This window comes from Pongo pygmaeus, chromosome 4 (assembly GCF_028885625.2).
Source record: "Pongo pygmaeus isolate AG05252 chromosome 4, NHGRI_mPonPyg2-v2.0_pri, whole genome shotgun sequence".
NCBI lineage: Eukaryota > Metazoa > Chordata > Mammalia > Primates > Hominidae > Pongo > Pongo pygmaeus.
The window spans coordinates 132659917-132684164 of record NC_072377.2 but is presented as its reverse complement, the minus strand read 5'-3'; positions in this window follow the sequence as shown (position 1 = coordinate 132684164).

Here is a 24248-nt window from a genome sequence, read left to right as displayed (position 1 = left end):
TATAGAAGTTTGTGTGGTGCAGTAGGAAAGCAAAGACTTGAGACACATACAGGCTTGGAGTGTGAATCCTTCTAAGTCTGCTACCCACTAGCTGTGTAGGCTTGGGCAAGATACCTTACTTCTTTAAACCTCAGTTCCTTCATTGGTAAAATGGTTATAATAATAACGACTGGAAACAAGATATTAAGTGAGGCTTTTCTTTTCTTGGGATTTCAATCAAGGACAAAGAATGACAAGTACTTACACATTCTACTAAGAGGGACAAGATAGATTAGATTATTGATTTATGTATGCCATGTGAGTTAGTAGGTCTGAGACTATAATGATGCTCAAGTATAATTTTCTAAAACTTATAAAACAATGTTATGAAATGAACGTATGTCAAAGGTCTTTTTCAAGTCCAGTTAATGAGGAAATCAGTAAGATGTTATGAATGGTTCAAAGAACACATGAGAAGATAGACATTTATAGGTAGTTTAGTAAGGGAACATTAGGATCAAATTGTTCATTCAATACAAGACGAGTTACGGGCCTACAGGTCCACACACTGAGACCTTTGGCATTACCTTTTCCATTGGACATACTTTTGTGTCTCTGCCAGACAAAAATCTACAAGTTAACCAGCTAATGGAAAGTCAAAGTTGCAAACTCAGTCCTACACTGAAAGAGAACATCCTGTAATCTCTTCTATTTCAAAGTTTCAGATAATTTGTCTGATGAGGAGGAGAAAAACCAGTTTGAAAGAAGCCAGTGGTGCTTTCTATGGTTAAAAGTTCCATTAAAAATGCACTGAGGTATGCAAAAAAAAATTTTTTTTCTGTAACTCAGTTTTTATCTTGAAGCACCATTCTGTGAGATGTGAAGAATTTCACCGTGTCACTTCCAGATACAGTCAGCCACTTCTATGACTTTTGTTAAGTTTTAGGTTTAAATTTGGTCAAATACAAGATTGTGCACATATAGACACAAGATCACCCCCGCAAACTCAGCACCAACACCCTAGCATGGAGATGGAGGAGAGCTGGAGCATACACCCCAGGCTGTGGCATGCTAGAGGAGAGTGGTCCACTTCTTACCTCCAGCTGTCCTGGCTGATTCCTGGCAACAGCTACAACCCTCCTACCATTACCCTTGGCTGCCACCATCCAGTTAATACTTCACATGGCCTTACATGTCCTAGGACTCTAGCCTCCAGTTACCAGGTCCATACAGGTTACTCTGGGTCCTTCCTCCCTGCCAGCCATGGCCACAGGAGTTGCAGGCTCCTTCTGCTACCTTCTACACCTTAATCAAAGGGCTACCAAAAATTGCGGGTGTTTTCTCATGGCACTTTGGTGGTTGGGGCTGAGCCTCCTGGAGTCCCTTGAACTTCCCTTTGCCTATTTGCCTCATGAAGTACACACTGGATAGAATTTCCTCTCAAGGCTGCACTCTGGAAATCAGTCGCAAGGTCATTTTGCTCTGGGACCACCAAACCCATTGGAGATATTATTATTCCTTCCCAATCTCTGCCCCAGGAGATGTAAGGATAGGCTTGCAGTTCAGAGTACCCCTCCTTTTCAGTCACTACCATATGCATACTCAACTCTAACTCTCTCACTTTCTTTCTCTCCTTAACAACTTATCCTCCCTAAATCCCCAGCCTGAGAGAATCTTTATCTAATGAGGGTGGTGGATAGGTTGGGTCCTAGTTGGGGCTGATTGCCTCAATCTCCTAAAATACTTGGACCCAAGGCTTTGAGATTAAAAGTCAGACTTTGCTGTTCTTGTTTCCCAAATCCCTCTTGACACCCCTCCCTATCCTGAGGGACAGTGCCAGGCTGCGGCCTCAGCCCAACTGGCAAGGATACAGCAGTGGAGGGAGCGGGGGAACCCCAGTGAATAGTTTGCATGTCTTCCTGCTGCATTAGTTTTATATGACACATACTCTAGGTGTGACCTGCAATATTCCAGTTTCCAGGAAGACCTGACTGGCCCACAGTCTAATTGCATCTGGCCCTGAATCATCTTCCAGCCACGGGTTTGTGGGCACGAGCTCATCTGAACGCATTAAAGCTGGCTCAGGAGGCAACGGGCCCAGGCCACAAACCCTTGGCCTGAGGCAAGCTGCTTGGCTCCTACTGGGAGTCTCGGAAACCCAGGCCTTCCTGCCCAGCAGGGGAGCGGGAATGGGGATTGAGAGTGAAGGGAGGTTGATCTCCCATGCACTGTCCACATCAGGGCAGAAACCCTGCCAGGATCAACAGCGTGGCTCCTGGCAAAGCCCCTGCCTGGTTCCCTCAACACTGTGGTCACCAAGGGCCTGTGTTCTCTCCGAGCAGTGGGGTTTGAAAATGACCTCCTGAGGTCTGGCACACAACTGAGTTCTTAGAGGAAAGAGGACAGGGAGGTGACGCCTCACTCCAAGGGGTTATGAAAATGGAGCCGGCTGTTACTCCGTGGGAATGGTGCTACAAAAACATCAGCACACACTCAGTGTTCACTCAGTAAAAGGACTCTACAGCCTGTGACATGACATCTAATCATGGACATGTATTCTCTGAAAAGACCTGTAGACCATTGAATGCAAACCTTTCATTTCACAGAGCAGGAAACTGAAGCAGAGCCCTGTCGAGAGCCCGGCCACAGTGACGCTCCCCTGCTGCTCTGTCCTTTTCTTCGCATGTGTTTGCCTTCTGCTGAGCTTTAAAAAGCATGTGGGTGAGGTTTGTCTTATTTAGAAAATCAGTCAACCACTGACCTTCAGGACTTACTAGTCTGAAGTCTGAACCAGCCTGGATTGTTGTGTGTGGCCAAATTCAGACAAGGAGCTGGGCCTAGGAATTGGGTCAGGCACGTGTCAGGGGGCCAGTTGCCCTGGTCAAAGTAAATTTGAAGTGCTGTGTACCACAGCTGAGAGCCTTCATCTGGACCAGGGTGCTAGGCGGAGCCTGACAAAACTGTGTCCCAATAGTGGGTTTCATGGTTTCAATCCAATCAGAGTCTCCTTGGAAAGGTTTGCACCTGAGCCATATTTAGAAGTCGAGGGGGAACATGGCGGACCAAAGACGCTGAGACCTAAGAGTGAAGGGACAATGGACTCCTGATTATGAGTGGAAACAAGACCAGAGGTGTCTTGGGTCCAGCCAAGTGGTTGAGACACAGAGCCTCACTCTGTGGTTCCCAGGCAGCTCCTTTCTTTCCTCCATACGTAACTGAGGGAACCTCCCTGTAACCCCCTCCACAGAATGCCTCTGTCCCTCACAACAATCATAGCAGCATGATTTTCATGCTTCCAATAACCAAAATGTTAACTCTTGTGACTCTGGGGTTTCGTTTTATTTTAATAACAATCTTCCTAAAAAATACACATACCTTTCCAACTTCTAAAATGCTGAGCCCACAGTTCAGGGGTGATGCTCTCCAGGCCACTTAGTTCATCCCTGGTCTCCTTGGCCTGAGCCACGCCCTTCCATTACCTTCTCCCACCCCTCCGCCTCTGCTGAGAGATGTTCTCTTAACTCCTCTCCTCACCTGCCTGCCTTGTTTTTCCATCTACCACCTCTTGTGACCTCCTTTTCTACAGAGAAAGCTGAACTTCTATACTTTTGACCAAGAGAAAAAAAGTCTCTCAAGATCCCCAGCCAGGCCCTGTGTGTTGTGTACTTTGCCCTGGCCATCCCCTGCTGTCTCCTTCTCCATAGAGTGGAAAGTCTGCAGGCTCAAGGGAACATAACAACCCGGAGCCCTCACCCGACTCCCCATCTCAAACATGATCCCCACAGTTTCTCACTCCAGTGACCCCACAGCCAGCTTCCTCCCTGGGCCCTCCCTCCAGCAGGCGAATCACAATGTTAGTATGTACATCCCAAGGCCCAAGGGGGTAGGAGGCAGGGGGCACTCGTTTGTGAGGCGCATGGACAGAGCCTGGACACGTGGCCTGGGTGTCTGCACACATGCACGTGAGGCCTCTTGGGCAGCTGGGAGGCAGCTCTTCCTGTGTGTTCGTGTTGTGGGGTAGAACCTTGAGGGTTCTGGGGACCCACATTCTTCCCAGGCCATCAGGAAGGCATATTTTTCAACTTAGGAGGATAGAACATATTTCATTCAACAGTTTTTAGCTTGACTTCTTACTTTAAAATGATAAATTATTATACGGGGCCTCCATTTATAACTCTTGTTCCAGACCTTGCAAAGCTGAGGGATAGGCCTGGGCTCATGTGTCAGATTTGGGGTTTTATTCACCTACGTTTGTCCTGTGTTTTCTCGTAAAGACTCACAATCCTGAAATGAATTAAAGGAGATGTGGAGCAGTTTGGTTGGCCTGGATTTAAGATTAAAAGGAACATGCAAACTTTACCTAGGAACAAATTTGCAGCCTCTCCAGTTTATATCTAAGTTCTCAAAGAAAAGATGTTTGTAGACTTTTTCTGTGTCTCCAATTTATCAAACCTAAGTTGTCAAAGTCAAGATATTTCAAAAACAACTTTTAAAGGACCTTTTTATCCTTTGATCATTGAGCTTTTCTGAAGTATAACTAACTTCACAAGTATATACTCAGGGAATTATTTCTGCTCTGTTGACAATTTAGAAGGATTTGATTGGCTCTACTGAGTAGTCCTTGATAAGGCACGTACATTCTGTACTGCAGAGACTGGGTGAGTTTCCTTGTACTGGCTCTGGATATGAGTTTATCCACCGTCACCCATGACCTCCCAGTGGAAGGGGAATCCTGATAGTTTCTAATGCCGTACGTTGTTATGGACACACAATAATTAACAATTTGCCAATAAAAAAATGTATTGCCTAGTGTCACTGTGGGAAAACTATTTCTGTGATATGAACTTAAGGTAGAATAGCTAAGAAAAACTTTTATTTATTTATGAGATGAAAGTTTATGAAAACTAGTTTTTATGGCTGAAAGCTCTTTTGAATTTGCAATAATGTTACTAAGAGATAAGCAGACCTTTGGAATCCATATGCCATATTTTAAAATCACACACATACACAGACTTGATTATTTGGGGTAAGATATAGGAAGCGCTAAAAAGAAAAAAGTATTTCCTCCGACCCTAGAAGGCTTCCTTCTTCCCCATTTCTTAAATTTATATATCTCGTGTAGATTTTGAAGGTTCATTCTGAAAACTAAACTTGTCTTTATCTTGACTGACTTTAGAAAAGCGAAAAATTTTATAGTTTGAGGAGCCAAGCAGGCTTGAAATTGATTTCTGGCCAACCCACTGACTAACTGTGGAACCTCAGGAAAAGTACTTAAACTTCCTGAAAGTCAGTGACCTCATCTGTAAAATGGGGGTATTGATACCTGTCTCACAGGTTTCTCTAAGAATTAAGTAGTAGCAGCCATACAAAGTACTTGGCACAGTGCCTGGCTCATAGTGACACTCGATCATGTATCTATAATATTATTGCCATTGCTTTTTTATGATTAGTTCCTGAGACTTGCTGTTGTTAAAGTGTATTAACTTTGCAATTTGTCTACCATTTCTTTCAAACAAATACTTGGATAAAAACTGATAATTTTTCAAACAAATCTTTGAAATCTTTCAAACAAATACTTGGATAAAAACTGGAATTTGTCTACCATTTCTTTCAAACAAATACTTGGATAAAAACTGATAATTTGATAGATTCTTGTCAGTGCCTGCCTGCCTCCTCAGATGAGTATATTGGTGGGCCAGAGCAAATGGCCTTGGATTTAGCATCCGCTCCTTCCCCACACCTACTACTCAGGCCAAACAGCCTCAACACTACATTGCTAACACAACGGAATCAACATTTCAGCCCCCAATTTTCAATGTTTGCCACAGTTCACCCGCTTCCAGCAGCAGTTTCCTCAAAAACAAGGGCAACATTGCCATCTACTGTTGCCACACAATCACTGAAGAGAAAATTGCTTGCTCTTAACAAAGTAAAGAAACTGGGGACATTTTTGTTTGATACCTTATAAAATCATTCCATTTCTACTTCAGCTTCCAGAAGAAGCCCTATTTTTACAGAGGTTCACTGTTTGAACACCTCTTGGTGGGACCTGAAAGTGACTTGAGATTGAGCGTGGGCCCTGGCTACATTTAGTCAAATTTCTTCTCCCAAAGTTTGTATCATGTGCATCTTTGAACTTTCACCCTCAACTTATTTATACTTAAAAATGACTGATGGGTGGTAATTTGTGTGTGGTTTGGCATCTCCATTCTGCAAATTGGACAGGCAGTGGGTGCAGAGAAGTAGGGGAAGAGTGAGAAATGGTGAGGCCAATCTTTCTAGTTACTGCTCTAAGGGGTTATCCTGGCTTATCACATGCACATAAGAGCCTGTGAGAGTGAAGTCCACTCCCTAGATCTGTCCCCTTGTGCCTCACCACCAAGTCTTAAACCTGTCCCCACCCCACAGACAGCTGACAGCAGTGTCATCTAAATGTAATTTTTTCCCTCTGCCTCAACTGTGATTTATTACTGCACGCTAACAAATGGCCACCCAAAGCTTTTAACTGTAAAGTGGTTTTGGAAGCAGTTTGTATGAAGGAAACTTTGCAAAAGCAAGCCCTAAGTACTGAACCAAGTTGGAGAAGAGGTGCCTTTTTGTACATCGTTTTTGTGTACATTCTTGTCTGGCTTTTTATTTTTCCATCACCTCACTCAGCACAGGAAAGCATCTTTCATCTTGGTATGGCTGTCTTCCACACTGCAGTATTAGTTCAGTCTCTGGTGGACTGTTCTGGCCTCTGGGTGTGTTCCTCAGATGCTAAGCAAAACTGTAAGACTCCTGTGTAATAAGTTGGGAGGTGACAGTTCATTTTGCACAGACAATAAAATAATATAAAGTGCCTTTACGTCATACCAGAATTAGCTGCACACTCCCTCACAAAGAACAAGGCCCCCTTTTCATGTCCCAGGCAGGAAGCAAAGTGACTTACAACAAGTGGGATTTTTTACATCTTTGAAAGTGTGTTTGTCTCCACCACAGGACCGGATGCCAGCCCTTAGATTCCAGCTCCTTTCGGGTTATTTCCCTCTTGGAATCAGGATCAAGGTGGGCAGAGCCTACGGTCAGGCCACAGTACACTCTTGGGAGAGGCAGCTTGGATTACTTTAGCACAAGGGACTTTCCAAAACCAAAGTTATTAGGAAAAGCAGAATGGAGAATATTTGGAAAAAATGCTGTTAACACCTGATCCTCATGTTCTTTCCTTCCCCTGTGCCACTCATAATCACTTACAGACGCTGAGGTGTGTAGGAACGGACAGGCAACCTCAGCCTGCAGAGACCCCAAGACACGACACCATGGAAGCCTCACCTCGGATCCCGTTTCTGGCTTGACTCTAATTATACATTTAAATTTCAGGGGAAACTTTAACGAGAAAAACAAAACATAACCCCTCTAGTGTTTTCTTTTTTGCGTGCTTCATTGTAGTATTGTGCTCTTTCTTTCAATTACACAGACCTGTTAAAATTTGTTACTATGATTTTAGGCTTGTCTGTTTCTCCTGGTAGGTCTGTCAACTTTCCTTTATATATCGTGAGACTGTGTAATAAATGCATGTAAACTTTTTATATACTTTCTTTTTTATGGGAGGTATTTTATTTTCCAGCTTTATTTAGGTGTAATTGACAAAATTGTATTAATGTTAGGTGTACAGTGTGATGATTTAATATGTGTATATATTGTGAGATAATTATTGCAATCAAGTTAGCTATCTCTTCACCTAGTTACTTTTTTTGTATAACATTTAAGAGCAACTCTTTTAGCAAAATTCAAGTGTACAACAAAGTATTGTTATAGTCAATATGCTGTACATTAGATCCCCAGAACTTACAACTGAAAGTTTGTACCCTTTAACCATTATTTCCCCATGTCCCCCACCCCCCAGCCCCTGGCAACCACTATTCTATGATCGATTTCTATGAGTTTAGCTTTTTTTAGATTCTGCATATAAGTGAAATCATACAGTATTTGCCTTTCTTTGTCTTACTTAATTCACTTAGCCTAACGCCCTCAGGTTCATCCATCTTGTCGCAAATGGCAGGATTTGCTTCCTTTTTAAGGTGGAATAATATTTCATTGTATATACATATACAACACAATTTCTTTATCCATTCATTGTCAATGGACACTTAGGTCTTTTTCATATCTTGGCTATTAGCTGCAATGAACATGAGAGTGCAGATATCTCTTGGAAATACTGATTTCATTTCCTCTACCACACATGCTATTAAATGCATGCAAATCTTAAGTTATTTTATCTCTCCCTTAAACGTTTTATCATTCAAGAGCAACTTTATTTTTAAGTAATGCTTTATGCCTGAAAGTTTCTTTTGTCTGATATTAATATAGCCCACACCAGACTTCTTTTCTTTATACTTTTATCAGGTATACTCTTTCATCATTTTAATCTCAACTATTTATCATTCATATTATTTAGATGTATCTAAATATAATTATTTTATATATTTTTATATATAATTATATGTATTTATATAACATAAATATATAATTATATATTATAATTATATAATTATATATTTATATATTATATATAATTATATAATTATATATTATATATTATATAATATATAATTATATATTTATATATTATTATATAATTATATAAATATATAATTATATAATTATATATTTATATATGAATATATAATTATATATAATATATAATTATATATTATATATAATATAATTATATTATATAATATATAATATATAATATATAATATAATATATATTATATAATATATATTATATAATATAATATATATTATATAATATATATTATATTATATTATATATTATATATTATAAAAATATAATTTTATAAATATATAAATTTATATAAATAGAATAAATCTATATAATAAAATAATATAAATATTATTTAGATGTATCTAAATTGTTATTTAGATGTATAATATATAGATTTAATATATAAATAATATAAAATAAATATATTTATATTATTTAGATGTATTCATATTCATATTATCTAGATTTATCTCTTGTTAAACAACATATAGTTGGGTTTTTTTTGTTTTTCTAAACAAGCATTCTTTTTTCTTTTAACTGGAGGATATGACCCATATGGATTTAGTGTAATTACAATTTCGTATTTTGTTTGTTCCTTCCTTTCATATTTCCTTTTTGGAGATTGCTTGAGAAGTTTTTACCTTTTTCCTTCTCTTAATGTGGAAGATATCCTTTTTTTCTCCCCCTAGAGACAGGTTTCACTCTGTTGTCCAAGATGGAGTACAGTGGCTCAATCATAACTCACTACAGCCTTGATCTCCTAGGCTCAAGAAATCCCCCTGCCTTAGCCTCCTCAGTAGCTAGAACTACAGGCATAAGCCACCATGCCTGGCTCAATTTTTTTTCCTTTTTTTTTTTTTTTTTTAACTTTCTCGTAGAGATAGGGTCTTGTTATATTGCCCAGGCTGGTCTTGAATTCCTGGCCTCAAGTGATCCTCCCACCTCAGCCTCCTAAGTAGCTGGGATTACAGGCATGAGCCATCATGCCCAGTCAAATTTATGTTTTAGTCATTGATTTAAATTCTGTCTTACTTTCTAAAAAATCCACATAAGAAATTATCGCTAGTTAGGGTCAACACTTAGTAAGTTTTACCCATATATTAGCCATTTTCTTTTTTCTTTATTTATTGTTATATCTAAGCCGTTCTTTCTGAATTTAATATATATCTATTCTCAAGAACAAGCTTTAGGATTTTCTTTTTTGAGGATTGCTGGTGAAGAACTCAGTTGTTTTTGAGCATGTCATGAACTTTATCTCCTGTTCTATGTGACCTTTGAGGTTCAGAAAAAATTCCAGGAGCAAAGATTATTAGATAAAAACACTTTTGTTTACAGGGCCGCCATTTACATTGTGGAGTTGCGCTCCCTGAGATACTGTCAGTAGATATTCATTAGTATTGTCATATCACTTCCTAAGCTGTTGTAGAAATAAGTCAGATTCACTACAAACACTTTAGTATATATTGTCATGTTATGATGTTTCTTTAGTTGTAAGTGGCACCTCAAATTGCTTTAATTTGTATGTTTTTGAATTTGTGTTTGAACATTTTTTCCTGGATACTTTCATTTGCTTTCTTGTATAAATACTTTTGTAATTTTTTGAGGGATTTTGATATTGACTCAGCCTTTGGTAATCTCTCAAGAAACTGGCCACTATTACCTGGGATAGACATTTCCCAGCAGCCAAATAAACTTTATTATAGATACTCGGTCTCCCTATATTGCCCAGGCTGGTTTTGAACTCCTGGGCTCAAGCAATCCTCCCGCCTTGGCCTCCCAAAATGCTGGGATTACAGGTGTGAGCCACTGCACCTGGTCTCAAATAAACTCTTAATCAGTACTCAGGGCTTCAGCTAGAAGATGCAAGAAATAATTTTTTCCTCATCTTTAAAGCAAAAACAGGTAGACACATAAGTTGAAAAGCACCACAAAACTACCCTTCATTGTCAGTATCGTTGTAGTAAACAGACCCATGAGCATAGCAAAGTTGATTACAGATTCATTGTAACACAATTCATTAAGAATCAATGATGTGCAAGGAACTGTTCCAAGGCAATAGGGAGGCAAGGAGCTTATTCTCTTGGGTATGTGGCAGGAGGAAGGGAAGAATTACCTAAAATAAGAACAGAGTTGTTTTCTAGCGCTTCATTCAGCCCCATGGGATACAAGAAAGGGAAAGGGGAAGAATAGAGCATAAGACCAACTATTTGCTCTAACCAAGCTGGCTGCCTCCCCTGGCTGGAGAAGGAGGGAATTCCCTACTGGTGGCAGGTGGGGTCCAAGTTGTTCTGGGCCTTTGTTCTGGTCAAGTTGTACTGGAGAGCAGTAGGGCTGTCCTCCACAGAACTCTCGACGGGAGCAGACTAGGAAAGCACTTCAGCTTGGTGGGCCTTGCTGGAAGCTTTTCACTCACTCAGTTGGGTGTCACTGTGACATTGGACAGTGATAGTATGGAGTGTGTACTATATTTGTCAGCTTTTGGACTGAGCTTGGGTATCTTTCTTACCTCAGCCTCCTGTTCTGAACTCCAGGCCTCTGCATGTAGTAGACAGTTTGTCTCAATACTACAGATTGTCGTCTTCTGAATGCCAGCTTAACTTTCAACTTGGGTTTAATATTTTTATCTATGCCCTCTCTGCCATCATCTTAGGTTTATAGAGGTGAATATATGTGCACGTTTCTAAATAATACAAAAACTTCTTTATAATCTTTTTTTGCAGTTTAAAAAATGTATTTTTATTGGTACATAGTAATTTTACATATTTATGGGGTAGATATGATATTTCAATATATGCATACAATGTGTAATGATCAAATCAGGGTATTTAGAATATGACATCCAACATGTATCATTTCTTTGTGTTGTAATTTTCATATGCAGTAATCAATAATCATAAACAGGATTTCTAGTTCTCAAACGGGCATGGAATCATTACAAAATGTTATTAGTTGTAATAGGTGAGGCTTCTAATGAATGAGGAATTTCCTAATCTCTCTCAACCACAGATTATTATGAAATGGAGTACAGGCCTCCACCTCCATCACCGACACTCCTTCTTTTGGTGAACCACAAGAAGATTGGCATTCTGGTTGTGAGCCCTGCCCATCACAGGAGATCTGGCAACCAAAAAACAGGTACTATTGGTACTGCCTACTGTCTCCCATCACTATTCGCTATAAGTAAGAACTAAAAGAAAACACATTTATTTTTTAAATGGAGCAATTTGAGTTTGATTGAATTAAGAGCTTGATTGAATGGAGAGTTTTGGATCCATTCTTCCTTTTCGTGTTGACAGACACTGTTAATACATACAATTATATTTATCGTAGTCCTACTGAAGCATGAAAATATGGTTGAAACAGTTTTTAAACTAAAAAATGATGACCTACAGCAGAGTGCAATTACAAAGAAAGTTTTCAATACTCAAGCCAAGTAATGGCCTTCCCTCCTTGGCCTTAATTCCCATGTTTAGAAATATATCAAGTGCAGCACACACTGTACTAAATTGCCTTTGACTCAACGTTCATTATAATTATGTTAATTAAAAGAGTTGCAGAGCCAAATTGTCCTTCTTAGCTCTCAGCCTTGTAGTTTATAAAGTTTGTAAAGTCCCTAAAATAGTATAAATTATCCACCACAAATACTTATTTTGGGACAGGGGAGAGTGAGGTTTTATTTTCCATACTCTTTAGAATGAAGACTTAAAAAAAAAAAAGTTTCTCCAGTTGATGAGTATTCATTTTTCCTTAGGGTGAGCACTAGAATTTAACTCCTTGATCTTCTACCTCAGTCATGACTCATTTTCTGAGACTCTGCTTCTCTATCAAGCTTGTCCAACCCATGGCCCCTGGGCTGCATGTGGTCTAGAATGGCTTTGAATGCGGCCCAACACAAAGTTGTAAACTTTCTTAAAATGAGTTTTTTTGTAATTTTTTTTAGCTCATCAGCCATTGTTAGTGTTTTATGTGTAGCCCAAGACAGTTCTTCCCATGTGGCCCAGGGCAACCAAAAGATTGAACACCTCTGCTCTATATTGTTGTTTGAGGCAATGCTTCCCTTCCCCACCCTTGCTTCCTGGCAGACTCACCAGAAAAATATCTCTGGCCAGGTACAGAGGCTTATAACTATAATCCTAGCACTTTGGGAGGCCAAAGCAGGAGGATCACTTGAGGCCAGGAGTTTGAGATCAGCCTGAGCAACACAGCAAGATCACGTCTCTACAAAACATTTTAAAAATTAGCTGGGCATGGTGGCTTGTGCCTGTAGTCCTAGCTACTTGGGAGGCTTAGGTGGCAGGATCACTTGGGCCCAGGAGTTTGAGGCTGCAGTGAGTTCTGATTGCACCACTGCATTCCAGCCTGGACAACAGAGCAAGATTCTGTCTCTTAAAAAGAGGAAGAGTGGCAACAACGTACCTCTCTTGGGCTCTGTGAGCCCTTCAGGAAGGCTTTGGTACAGGGGTCAGAAGATGAGGGTTAAGGCTACATGAAAGGCTTTGGTACAGGGGTCAGAAGACCACGGTTATGGCTTGCTAAGGACCACTTACTAAGCTGAGGATTAGGTAAGTCATTTAGCTTCTCAAGCCTCAGTTTCCTCATATTTAAAATACAGATAAAAATACTACTTTGCACATCTCCCAAAGTAAGTGGGGATCAAATAAAGTCATGTGAAAGCTCTTTATAAACACTGTCATATATATTTCTACATCCCAGATTTTTGGGGAATCCAGTTATGGCACAGTCTAGTATTGGTTAGCATTTGATATGGTTTGGTTCTGTGTCCCCACCCAAATCTCATATTGAATTGTACTCCCATAATTCCCACATGGGAATTATGGGACCTAGTGGGAGATAATTGAATCATGGGGATGGTTCCCCCATACTATTCTCGTGGGAGTGAATAAGTCAGGAGATCTGATGGTTTTATAAGGGGTTTCTGTTTTCACTTTTTTCTCATTCTCTTGCTGCCACCATGTAAGAAGTGCCTTTCACCTTCTGCCATGATTGTGAGGCCTTCCTCACAATCCATGTGCAACTGTGAGTCCATTAAACCTATTTTTCTTCCCAGTCTCAGATATGTCTTCAGCAGCAGCGTGAAAATGGACTAATACAGCATTTTTTCAGTTCCAAATACCGAAAACACAATTCAAATATAGATGGGCTCAAAATACAAAAATTGTATTTCTACACACTTGCAATGATCTATTCAAAAATAATATTAAGAAAACAATTCCATTCACAATAGCTTCAACAAGAATAATATACTTAGGAATAAATTTAACAAAAAAGAATGCCATGCCTGTGTCCTGAATGGTAATGCCTAGGTTTTCTTCTAGGGTTTTTATGGTTTTAGGTCTAACATTTAAGTCTTTAATCCATCTTGAATTGATTTTTGTATAAGGTGTAAGGAAGGGATCCAGTTTCAGCTTTCTACATATGGCTAGCCAGTTTTCCCAGCACCATTTATTAAATAGGGAATCCTTTCCCCATTGCTTGTTTTTCTCAGGTTTGTCAAAGATCAGATAGTTGTAGATGTGTGGCGTTATTTCTGAGGGCTCTGTTCTGTTCCATTGATCTATATCTCTGTTTTGGTACCAGTACCATGCTGTTTTGGTTACTGTAGCCTTGTAGTATAGTTTGAAGTCAGGTAGTGTGATGCCTCCAGCTTTGTTCTTTTGGCTTAGGATTGACTTGGCGATGCGGGCTCTTTTTTGGTTCCATATGAACTTTAAAGTAGTTTTTTCCAATTCTATGAAGAAAGTCATTGGTAGCTTGATGGGGATGGCATTGAATCTGTAAATTACCTTGGGCAGTATGGCCATTTTCATGATATTGATTCTTCCTACCCATGAGCATGGAATGTTCTTTCATTTGTTTGTATCCTCTTTTATTTCCTTGAGCAGTGGTTTGTAGTTCTCCTTGAAGAGGTTGTTCACGTCCCTTGTAAGTTGGATTCCTAGGTATTTTATTCTCTTTGAAGCAATTGTGAAGGGGAGTTCACTCATGATTTGGCTCTCTGTTTGTCTGTTGTTGGTGTATAAGAATGCTTGTGATTTTTGCACATTGATTTTTGTATCCTGAGACTTTGCTGAAGTTGCTTATCAGCTTAAGGAGATTTTGGGCTGAGACAATGGGGTTTTCTAGATATACAGTCATGTCATCTGCAAACAGGGACAATTTTTTCCCTGTTTGGAATGGGTATTCCTAATTGAATACCCATTATTTCCTTCTCCTGCCTAATTGCCCTGGCCGGAACTTCCAACACTATGTTGAATAGGAGTGGTGAGAGAGGGCATCCCTGTCTTGTGCCAGTTTTCAAAGGGAATGCTTCCAGTTTTTGCCCATTCAGTATGATATTGGCTGTGGGTTTGTCATAGATAGCTCTTATTATTTTGAGATACATCCCATCAATACCTAATTTATTGAGAGTTTTTAGCATGAAGCGTTGTTGAATTTGTCTAAAACACCAAAAGCAATGGCAACAAAAGCCAAAATTGACAAATGGGATCTAATTAAAGAGCTTCTGCACAGCAAAAGAAACTACCATCAGAGTGAATAGGCAACCTACAAAATGGGAGAAAATTTTCACAACCTACTTATCTGACAAAGGGCTAATATCCAGAATCTACAATGAACTCAAACAAATTTACAAGAAAAAAACAAACAACCCCATCAAAAAGTGGGCAAAGGACATGAACAGACACTTCTCAAAAGAAGACATTTATGCAGCCAAAAAACCATGAAAAAATGCTCACCATCACTGGCTATCAGAGAAATGCAAATCAAAACCACAATGAGATACCATCTCACACCAGTTAGAATGGCAATCATTAAAAAGTCAGGAAACAACAGGTGCTGGAGAGGATGTGGAGAAATAGGAACACTTTTACACTGTTGGTGGGACTGTAAACTAGTTCAACCATTGTGGAAGTCAGTGTGGCGATTCCTCAGGGATCTACAACTAGAAATACCATTTGACCCAGCCATCCCATTACTGGGTATATACCCAAAGGACTATAAATCATGCTGCTATAAAGACACATGCACACGTTATGTTTATTGTGGCACTATTCACAATAGCAAAGACTTGGAACCAACCCAAATGTCCAACAATGATAGACTGGATTAAGAAAATGTGGCACATATACACCATGGAATACTATGCAGCCATAAAAATAATGAGTTCATGTCCTTTGTAGGGACATGGATGAAACTGGAAATCATCATTCTCAGTAAACTATCGCAAGAACAAAAAACCAAACACTGCATATTCTCACTCATAGGTGGGAATTGAACAATGAGAACACATGGACACAGGAAGGGGAACATCACACTCTGGGGACTGTTGTGGGGTGGGGGGAGGGGGGAGGGATAGCATTGGGAGATATACCTAATGCTAGATGACGAGTTAGTGGGTGCAGCGCACCAGCATGGCACACATATACATATGTAACTAACCTGCACATTGCACACATGTACCCTAAAACCTAAAGTATAATAATAATAAATAAACAAATAAATAATAAAAAAGAATGCCAAACATACTTTGAAAGCCACAACATGTTGTTGAAACAAACTCAAGAGAATCTAAATAAACTGAAAGACATCCATGTTCATGGATCAGAAAACTTAACATTAAGATAGCAGAACTCCCCAAATTGATCTACAGATGTAACATAATCTCTATCAGAATCCCATGTGACTTCTTTGCAGAAACTGACATGCTGACTTCAAAATCCATACAAAATTGCAAGTCAACCAGAATAACCAACACAATCTTGAAAATATAAGCAAAGTGCATGCACTCACATTTTCTGACTTCAAAGCTTACAATAAAGCAACAGTAATCAAGACACTGTGGTCCTGGCACAAGGATCAGTGGAATGGAACTAAGAGTTCAGAAATACACCCTTGTGTTTGTGGTCAACTCATTTTCATTTTCAATGAAGATGTCAAGGCCATTCAATAGGGAAAGGAGAGTGTTTTCAACACATTGTGCTGGGACAGCTGGATAGCCACAAGCAAAAGAATGAAGCTCAACTCTTATCTCCTACCATATACAAAAATTAATTTAAAATGAATTAAATACCGAAATATAGAAGCTAAAGCTACAAAACTATTAGAAGAAAACATAAGGACAAATCTTCATGGCCTTGGATTTGGCAATAAATTCTTGCATTTAACATCAAAAGCACAAGCAAAACAAAGGAAAAGTTCTGATAAGAAATTTGTATATAGAATATATAAAGTAAAATGGGCAAAGGATCTGAATAAACATTTCCCCAAGGAAGATACACAATGGCCAATAAACATATGGAAAGATGCTTGACGTCATTTGTCATTATTCATCAGGGAAATGCAAATCAAAACCACAGTGAGATACCACCACATCTACTAGGATGGCTAGAATGAATAAAGTTGGATATTAATAAGTATTGGCAGGGATATTGAGAAATCAGAGCCCCTCATACAGTGTGGGTGGGAATGTAAATAATGTAGCCACTTTGGAATAAAGCCTGGCAATTCCTCAAAAATTAAACATAGTCATATGAGTCAGTGATTTCGTTCTTAAGGTGGAATTCTAGTCAAGAGAAATTCCACTCAAATCCGCTCATGAAAAATAAAAACATATCTACATAAATACTTGAACACAAAATATTCCTAATAGACAAAAGGTGGAAACATCCAAACATTCACCAACTGATGAATGGATTAACAAAATGTCATATATCCATAGGACAGAATATTATTCAGCCATAGAAATGAAGTACTGACATATACCATAACATGGATGAAACTTGGAAATATTATGCTAAGTAAAAGCCGGACACACAAGCCATATTATTCTGTTTATATGAAGTATACAGAATAGGCAAATGTTAAGAAACAAAGTAGATTTGTGATTGCTTAAGGCTGGGAAGGATGGGAACATAGGGGAGTAAACAGAAGAAATGGGGGCTCTTTCTGAGGTGAGAAAAATATTCTAATATGACTCTGGTGATAGTTGCACCTGTGTATGTATCTGTGAATATATAAAAATCCATTGAATTATACACTTTAAGAGGGGAAGTTGTATATGAATGATATATAAAAGCTGGTTAAAACGTATTGGCTTGGATCATGAACAGTCCAGGGGTCCACACCCCTTGTCACTCCCACTCCCGGCTCTTATTGCCTCTGTTGGCTTTCTCACTTGGTGGCAGAGATGATGACTAGTAGCCCCCAGCTGACCTTTTACCACTGTGTTAGTTCAAGCTGCCATAATAAGATACCATTAGAGTGAGTGGCTTAAATCACAGAAATGTATTTCTCACAGTTCCAGCAGCTGAGAAGTCTAAGATCAAGGTGCCAGCAAGGTTTGGTTCCTGTGAGGACTCTTCCTGATTTGCACCTGGCCACCCACTGTGTCTTCTGTCCACAGTGCATGCCTTTCCTCAGTGCATGCATGTGGAGAGGGAGCAACCTCTGGTTTCTCTTCCTCTTCTATGGACTCTCATCCTGTGGGATCTAGGCCCTATCCTTATTACCTTACTTTAATTACTTCTGTAAAAGCCCCATGTCCAAATATAGTCACATTGGGGATTAGGGCTTCAACAGATGAATACTAGGGGGTGGAGGGCGTACACGAATATTCAGTCCATAAAAGCCACATTAGCAAACGCAGTCAAAAGCACACTTCCATACCAAAGGGGCTAGAAGCTAAAACTATAAGCACACTTCTCTCCCAAAGGGGCTAGAAGCTGCAGCTGCCTGCCCTTAGCCCAACTTAGAGCAGGATTTTGTTTACAGACCAATCACTTTGACAACCCAGGCCAGAGTCATATAAACACCATCAAAGCCTGAGTGGATCAGCCCCACCCTAACCAGAGAGAAAGTGCCTCATCCCAAAGGGAAATGTTGAGTGTCATCAAAGAAAAGGGGCAAGATGAGGCCAAACAGTAAATAGCCCACAATGCAAGGTCCACAGTCAAGGAAACTGCATCCAGGCTTAGATGGGGCAGAGACTGCCTGTGTGTCCAATGGCTAGTCACCAAACTCTATACCCCTGTGCATTAGTCTGTTTTCACTCTGCTATGAAGAAATGAGTAATTTATAAAGAGACTGGGTAACTTCTAAAGAAAACAGGTTTAATTGACTCACAGCTCCACATTGATAGGGAGGCCTCAGAAAACTTACAATCATGGCAGTAGGGGAAGCAGGCACATCATACATGGTGGCAGGAGAGAAAGTGAGAGTGTGTGAAGGAGGCATTGTCAAACACTTATAAAACCATCAGATCTCGTGAGAACTCACTATCACCAGAACAGCATGGGGGAAACTGCCTCCATGATCCAGTCACCTCCCATCAGGTCACTTTCTTTGATATGGGGGGATTATGGGGATTACAATTCAAGATGAGATTTGAGTGGGTACACAAAGCCAAACCATATCACCCTGGTACCCCCAGATTAGAGCACTGGGAAGATGAGAGGAGAAACAGATGTGAGAGCACTCAAGAACCAGAACTCAGAACTCAGGGGCTAGAAGGGAACTTTAGTATCCCCACCTCCCTCATTTAACAAAACTAGTCTACAGAGGTAGATATAAGACAACTTGATATGATAATTAAAATTGATTTCACACCACTAGACCTGAAAAAGACAAATTCATGTACATTTGCTAGCTGTCAGAACTTTAAGCAGGTGACTTCATCTCTCTCTCTTCATTTTATGATTAAATTGCCAATAAAAAAAATCATCTCATAGGACTGTTCTCGAGAAAATACAACATACTTTGCAATGCAGAGGTCAGAATGCCACACTCCACACTCATGTAACTCAGATGGGCCATGCAGATGTGAGGTTATTGAACTTGAAATATAAGCAGCTTTCTCTGGAGCCTGACATCTCCAACCGAAGCAGAGAACTGAGCAGGAGATCCTCACCTCACTATGGTTAGAATGTTTGTGTCCCTTCCAAAATTCGTGTTGAAAGTGAATCCCCTGTGCAACAGGATTAAAAATTCATCCTATAGGAAGGTGATTAGCATCTTATAAGATGGCTAGAGGGGGCAAGTTCATCTCTTCTTGTCCTTTTTGCCTTTCCTCCCTGTGAGGATGGGGTTCGAGGTGCCATCTTGGAAGCAGAGATGGGGGCCCTTCCCTACGCATTGAACCTGCCTTCGGAACTGTGAGAAATACATTTTTGTTATTTACAAATTACTCTGATTCAGGTACTCTGTTTACAGCAACACAAAGGGACCGAGACGCCCCTCTTGTATGAGGTCTTGTCATGCCAAGTGTATGGGATTTGGAGTCAGCCTGGTCGCAGTTTGAACCCTTGTTACACCATTTTGAGACTGTGGACCTCGGAGAATCTGTTTCCTCTTCTGTAAAATGAGGTGACTATTCCTACCTAGCTTGGGGTACAGTAAGATTAAATAATGCATGTCAGATGCCTGGCACCTAGCGGGGATCCAGCTCATCTAGAACCTTCTCCGCTCTTTCCCCTCGCTTGTGTGGCAGGAGTGGTCTTGGGCATCCTGAAATCATTTGACCCCAAACTGTCTCCCCGGCAGGAGTTTGTTTTGCTTTCTTGAAATCGGCCATCATTCAATTCCTCTGCCAGAGTCCATGTTAGCCTGAGACCAACTGGAAATTTTTTGCCTCTGAGAAAGACAATGTGTTAAAAAGGAAACCAGAGAGACTCCTCCGTGAGCTCCGGAGGGCGCGACGCCAGTCTTCTGCCTTCTCAAAGCATGTTATTCGCATCACTACCCGCTCAGGCCACACGGGGGAGCCGCGGGCCGGGCAAAGGCGAGTCCGCGCGCCCGCCCAGCGCACACCTGCCCGGCGGCGGCGGATGCCAGCTGCGGGCTGCGGGTTGCGGGCTCCAAGCGTGGGCCAAGAGTCCTCACTCGGCGAGTTACACTGAAATCAAAATGAAGCAGGAAGATGTGGCTTTAAAAAGAGAAAAACATTTTCAAGTCACGTGCTTTTTTCTTCGCTTCCCTCTTACCGTGAAATCTGAGAAATGTCAAACAAGAAAGGAATGAAGTAAATCAGGATTACAGTTTAATTCGAAGGCAGGTGGTGGGGGGTGAAAGGGAGGGAAGGAAGGAGGGAGGGAGGAAGGAAGCAGGAAGGAAGGATGGACGGATGAATGGGTCCATCCTAGGATCCTTCTGTTGGTGTGAAGTTGGGAGTGAACCGGGCTAAGCAGAAATGGGATTATGTGAACCCTCAGTCACGTGTCTGGGAAAAGGATCTCTTGAAAGAATGGAGGTTTTAACAAATAAGGATTTGCCTCCATTCGTGTGCTTTTCGGCACTGTTTTCTCAAAACAGCAGACACCTGTGGGACTGAATTGTTCACTAATCCTTAAAGAATAAAAGCAACCTAGAAGCATTTAAAAGGCAGTTAAGATAACAGCCTGAACTTGGATAAGCAGGTGGCCAGTTCCTTAAGCAAATACTTAGACACCTAACTAAACACTACCTCTCTTTTTTTCCTTTACTTAAGCATTTCAAACCAAGCCCCCACCACCTTCCTGAGCCAGGGTCTGCAGGAGCTCCAGGGCCACTACACATGGTGTTGCCCTGGCCTAGATAATCAGTTAAGTATTCACTGAATAAGCACTTTAATAAATGACCCTCTCTTCAAATCATCATTAACCTTAATCCTTAGCATGAAGGAAATAAATGAATGAATTGAAATAATGGTTATTATAAGTTAGGTCTCAATAATTTAAGCATACATGAAACATGCCATGCAAATCATATTAGTGTGTAGTTGTTACAACTAGAACACTCAACGAAGTCACACGTTCCAAAAAGCTCCAATCCTAATAAGACTCCATGCCTATAACCCCTTTGAGCCATTCCCCTGTCACCAGCAGCCTTCCCCCTTTATAGATTTAATCTTTTCATTCATTCCTTCATGAAGAAATCCTGTATTAAAAACTCCAAGCTGCTCACAAATAAGCCACTAGAGGTATGAAAGTGATTTATTTGAAATCAAATAAATGACAGTGGGATCGTTCAACAGATCAGGTGGAAGGGCTACAGGAGGAGTGTGGTGATGGGATGTCAGAGGAGTTTTACAGAGAAGGTGACTTTTGAGTTGTGTCATCAGGAAACATAAGACTTTGCTAGTTGGAAAAAGTCACAAGTAATAACTGCAGTTTTCCAATTCATGATGTATAAAAAGCATGGGTTTTTGAGTCACACAGTCCTTAGACACTTGATAAGGCATTAATAGCGGATGTTCATTTGGCTTTTTCACAGTGATAAATCCATTTATTTTTAAAATATTTTGGCACTCCCCTTTGGTTCTACAAATGTACTGATACTATACTACAGTTATCAGTGAAGCAGCAGCACGTAGGGGTGGGATCCATGGGTTCACCTAATACCTTAAATATCTGCCATAATCTCTTGATAGTCCTTCCCTCATCAGTGATGAATAAGTGGGAAACAAAATTATTACACGACCCATAGTGTTCATAAGAGAAACCAAACCAGTTCTTTGCTTCATTCATTCACTTATTCATTGACTCAGACATTAAACAATATTAATTGCTAATTATGTTGCAAGCCTTGTCTAAGGTTACTACCCCTAAGGAGCTCCCAGATTGGTGTAGACCACAGAACAAAACCAGGTAACTGAAGTGTGTTACCAGGTGACACCAGCATAGTGAGGATATGAAACGGCCAAGCCGGTGAGCACAGAGGGGCACAGCAGAGAGGAGGGACCCTAATCCAGACTGTGGCTTCAGAGAAAACTTCCTGGAGGAGGTCTTTCTGAGCTGCTTCTTGAAGAGTGCTGTATTTTCCTCTAATCTGGTCTGGAGGGCTCTCCCTGGAGAGTGGTTATAAATTCTAGTCCTGCCCTGATGGGGCTACAGGAAAGGCGGTCATGAGTATTTACAGTGTGCCTTTCATGGGATACTACTTTACCCTGGTCAATGGCCTCATTCCTAAGTGTCTGACTCATGACCAGGTGTCCCTCTCACAGGAAACTTGTTTATATTGGCAGACACCCTTGTGGCTCTTGTCTGACCTATGTCCAGTTTATTCTTACCACGATAGCCACTCTGTAGGAGAGCTCTGACCGGGAGAAGAGTTAGGTTCGACTGTGTCCGTGGGGCGAGACACAGAGGAGGCAGCGCAACAAACACATTAAATAACAAAAGCAGTGCATTACTTACAGACCCAGAGAGAAGAGGGTAGCACGCCTTGCCTCGCAGGGCCAGTGGGATGAGAAGAGCTGTCCAGGACACATGCACTCAACCAAGGAGTGGGGAGCAAGAGAGAGAGAGAGAGAACCTGTGGGACTAAAGCCTTTACTGGGGACCAGGGCATTACCCAGTTTCCCATGGGTAATTTTACTTGGTGGGTTTGGAGCAAGCAGGTACATGACTCGTGCAGTCACACTGGGACTGGTCACTGTGGCATATCTGCACAGTCCATGTTAGGTACGTGGGTCAGTAAGGTGATTCAAGTAGGCTGAACTGGGAGGTGGTCCCCAGGAGGCAGTTGTATAAGGCAATGTATAAGTCCATTTCCATGCTGCTGATAAAAGACATACCTGAGACTGGGTAATTTATAAAGAAAGAGGTTGAATGGACCCACAGTTCCACATGGCGGGGGAGGCCTCACAATCATGGTAGAAGGTGAAAGTCACGTCTTACATGATGGCAGGCAAGAGACAATGAGAGCCAAGTGAAAGGGGTTTCCCCTTATAAAATCATCAGATCTCGTGAGTCTTATTCACTACCACGAGAACAGTATGGGGGAAACCGCCCCCATGATTCAATTCTCTCCCACTGCGTCCCTCCCACCACACATGAAAATTATGGGAGCTACAATTCAAGATGAGATTTGGGTGGGGACGCAGCCAAACCACATCAGGCGGATATCTGGATTGACCAGGTTGAGGAACTGGGAGGAAGCATAGAACTGGAAACTCTGTCAAGGGTGACTGAGCCCTGCTTCTGGTATGAAAGAGTTTAAGTTTCAGTCAAAGTAGATGCTGCAGCAATGTAAAATTATGAGTTCACGACAAGGAGGAAAGTCAAAGGCCAGCCAGAGAGAATGGCATATTCCACTGCCTGGAAGCAAGAGAGACCACTGTGCCAATGGTTAGTCTGACTGGAGTATAGAGCTCCAGGCATGGCAAGTGGTGGCTGAAAATGAACCTAGAGAGGCGTGAAGGGCTCAGAAGATGCTGAAGAACTTGGAATGCAGCCAAGGAATGGTTTTAAGCAGAAAAGCGATAAGATCAAATCTGTCTTTTGAACTTCACCCTGGCTTTAGAGACAGGTATAACATAGAAGGCAAGAAAACAAATTAGAAACCTTTTGCAATAATGTGAGAGAAAAACACAACTGATCTTGGCTAATCAACAAAGTCCCAGTCTGAGTTAGAGGGCCAGAATGATGATTTGGGTTCAGTTTAAGTGGCCACTGCTTGGGTCTGCTGAAGAGCTGGCAAAGAAACTAGTAGGGAGGCACAGTGTAAAAATGATAGACGTAACCAAATTTCTTGTGGATGCAGCTGTCATATTCAGGGGAGGAGGGTCCCCTCTGTGGAGGTGGAGGGGAGACTTTGAATAATGCCCAGATGCATTATTTGAATCAGCAAAAAGAGCCCCCCTCTTCCCTGTGCAGGAATTCTCCCTCTGCTGCCCTGGCTGGACTCTGGACTCTGTTTCTTTCCATCATATTAGGCTTAGGGCAGGC